Source organism: Budorcas taxicolor, chromosome 15, assembly GCF_023091745.1.
Source record: "Budorcas taxicolor isolate Tak-1 chromosome 15, Takin1.1, whole genome shotgun sequence".
NCBI lineage: Eukaryota > Metazoa > Chordata > Mammalia > Artiodactyla > Bovidae > Budorcas > Budorcas taxicolor.
The window spans coordinates 5,348,070-5,351,567 of record NC_068924.1 but is presented as its reverse complement, the minus strand read 5'-3'; positions in this window follow the sequence as shown (position 1 = coordinate 5,351,567).

Here is a 3,498-nt window from a genome sequence, read left to right as displayed (position 1 = left end):
ATGTGAAGCAAAGAGCTGACTCATTGGAAAAGACCCTGATGCTGGGAAAGATTTGGGGCAGAAGGAGAAGGGGATGACAGAGGAAAAGATGGTTGGAAGGCATCACTGACTCAATGGACATGGGTTTGGGTGAACTCTGGGAGTTGGTGTCAAACAGGGAGGCCTGGCATGCTGCAGTCATGGGGTCACAAAGAGTTGGACACGACTGAGTGACTGAACTGAACTGAACTGAAAACTTTCACTTCACTTTCCTTCAAAAGCAAAATACATATTCTTTTCAGGTGTACATGGAGTGTTTTCCAGGATGGATCACATGCTAGGGCACAAAACAAGTCTCAATAAGTTTACAAAGACTATTGCTTTGATAAACCATCTTTTCCAACCATAGTGGTATGAAACTAGAAATCAACCCATAGAGAAAAAACTGTAATTAAAAAAAAAAAACATATGCATAAACAACCTGCTACTAAATAACCAATGAGTTATTGAAAGAATCAAGAAATACTTAGAGACAAATGAAAATGAAAATGTAATGATTCAAAATATAAGAGTTGCAGATAAAGCAGGTCTAAGAGGGAAGTTTAGAATGATACATGCCTAGAAAATTTCCCAGTGGTCCAGTGGTTAAGAATCTGCCTTGAAATGCAGAGGATTTGATCCTGGTTGGGAAACTAAGATCCTACATATGGCAGTGCAACTAAGCCTACACACCACAACTACTGAGCCACCTGCTCTGGAGATTCTGTGCCACAACCAGAGAGCCCATTTGTTGCAACTACTAATGCCCATGCACTCTGGAGCCTGTGCACTGCAACTACTGAGCTTGCATGCCACAACTAGAGAATCTATGCACCACAATGAAAAGATCCCAAAGATCCTGTGTGCTGCAAGTAAGATGTGAAGCAGCCAAATAAATAAATGCTTTTTTTAAGTTAAAAGGTTTAAAAAAAAGAATGATGCAAGCCTACATGAAGAAACAAGAAAAATCTCAAATAAACAATTTACTCTTACACTGTAAGTAACTCCAAAAAGAAAAAACAAAATCCCAAGTTAGTAGGAGATAAAAAGAGCAGAGCATAAACAAATGAGAGACTAAAAAAAAAAAAAAAAGGAAGAAGAAGAAGAAAGATCAATGAAACCAAGAGCTGGGTCTTTGAAAAGATAAAATTGATAAAAATGAAACTTTAGCTAGACTCATCAAAATTTTTTTTTGTTCAGTCACCAAGTTGTGTCCAACTCTTTGTGACCCCTTGGGACTCCAGGCTTCCCTGTCCCTCACCATCTCCCAGAGTTTGCCCAAGTCAATGTCCATTGAATCGGTGATGCCATCCAACCATCTCATCCTCTGTCGGCTTTTTCTCCTTCTGCCTTCAATCTTTCCCAGCATCAGGATGTTTTCCAATGAGTCAGCTGTTCATGTCAGGGGGCCAAAGTGTTGAAGCGTCAGAATCAGTCCTTCCAAAGAGTACTCAGGGTTGATTTCTTTTAAGATTGATTGATTTGATCTTGCTCTCCAAGGGACTCTCAATCAAGAAAAATAGAGAGAGTTCAACAAGTAAAATCAGACATGAAAGAGGAGAATGTACAACGACACTACAGAAATACAAAGATTCATAAGAGGTTAAAATGAATAAAAATACACTGATGAAATGGATGATCTAAAAAAGTGAACAAATTCAAAAAATATACTCTCTTCTAAGACTGAATCACGAAGAAAAGGAAAATATGAAGAGACCAATTACCAGTAATGAAATCGAGTCAGTAGTACAAAGAAAATTCACAAAAAGCAAAAGTCTTGGGCCAGATGGCTTCACGGGTGAATATTTAAAGAGGAAATACCCATCCTTTTAAAACTCTTCCAAAAAATCAAAAAGAATGGAACACTTTCAAACTCATTCTACTAGGCCAGCATCATCCTGATACTAAAACCACACAAAAAACCCACAGAAAGACTTTAGGGCAATATCACTAATGAACATGGAAGGAAAAATTCTTTAAAAAAAATATATTAGCAAACCAAGTCCAAAAATACATTAAAAGTCTCATATACAGTGATCAAGTAGGATTTATCCCAGGGATGCTAGGATGGCTCGTTATCCACAAACCATCAATGTATTGTGCTGGTAGCTTACAGTGAATGGTGTCAGATTCATTGTCTCCAAAGGAGAAGAATTCACTCTGGGACCAAAGATGCAGCCTCAGTCATTCAGAGCTTTGTGTAGAAAAGATTTTATTAAAGTGAAAGGATAGAGAAAATCTTCCAGCAAAAGACACTTGGAAGGGGGTAGAAGAGTGCCAACTCTCACTACTTTAGGTGGGACATTATGTACTTTTTAGTGGACTGCTAAACATAAATAAAAGAAATACCTCAAGGCTGTGAAAGTTTTACCAGTCTCTTCTCCCACAGTGTACATCTTGAGACAACATCAAAATAAGATTAACCAAGGGGAATGGTCTCTGGACAAGATGTCTCTGGGCAGGATATATTATATCCATATAATCAAGAGCATAGACTTTTGAAGAAAAACAGGTTCCCACATAAGATATATTGTTTTGTTGTATAATCATTAGCTTTGGGCTTAAAGAAAGTGAGTGTCAAGCGAAATAGATTGTTGACCCAGAAACTCAGAGCTGAGGGAAAAAAGTCCTACATGACTAAGGTGAAGGAATGTAAAAAAAAGTTTGCCTCCTTCTCCTCCTTGAGGGCCCAGGACTCCCTATCAACCTACCTAAAAATTAACTCTCAATACCATATTGGGGCTTCCTTGATAGTTCAGTTTGGTAAAGAATACTGCAATGCATGAGACCCTGGTTTGATTCCTGGGTTGGGAAGATCTGCTGGAGAAGGATTACCCTACCCACTCCAGTATTTCTGAGCTTCCCTTGTGACTCAGCTGGTTAAGAATCTGTCTGCAATGCAGGAGACCTGGGTTTGATCCCTGGGTTGGGAAGATCCCCTGGAGACGGGAAAGGCTACCCACTCCAGTATTCTGGCCTAGAGAATTCCATGGACTACAGTATAGTCCGTGGGGTGGCAATGAGTCAGACATGACTGAGGGACTTTCACTTTCACCATATTAACAGTTGAAGAATAAAAACTACATGATCATCTCAATATATTCAGAAAATGCTTTTGACAAAATTTAAAACTCATTTACAATTGAAAAAAAAAAAAAAACCTCTCCACAAAATCAATATAGCTGGAACACACCTCAACATAATAAAGGCTATATATGACAAGCCCATAGCCAACATAATCCTCAATGGTGAAATGCTGGAAGCATTTCCTTTTAAGATCAAGAATAAGTAAAAAATGCCTACTCTTTCCACTTATATTTAGTACAAAGTCCTAGCCACTATAATCAGACAAAAAAAGAAATAAAAAGAATCCGAATTAGAAAGGATGAAATAAAACTATCATTGTTTACAGACTACATAATATTATATGTAGAATATCTTAAATAAGCTACTAAATGAATTCAGTAAATTTTAGGACAC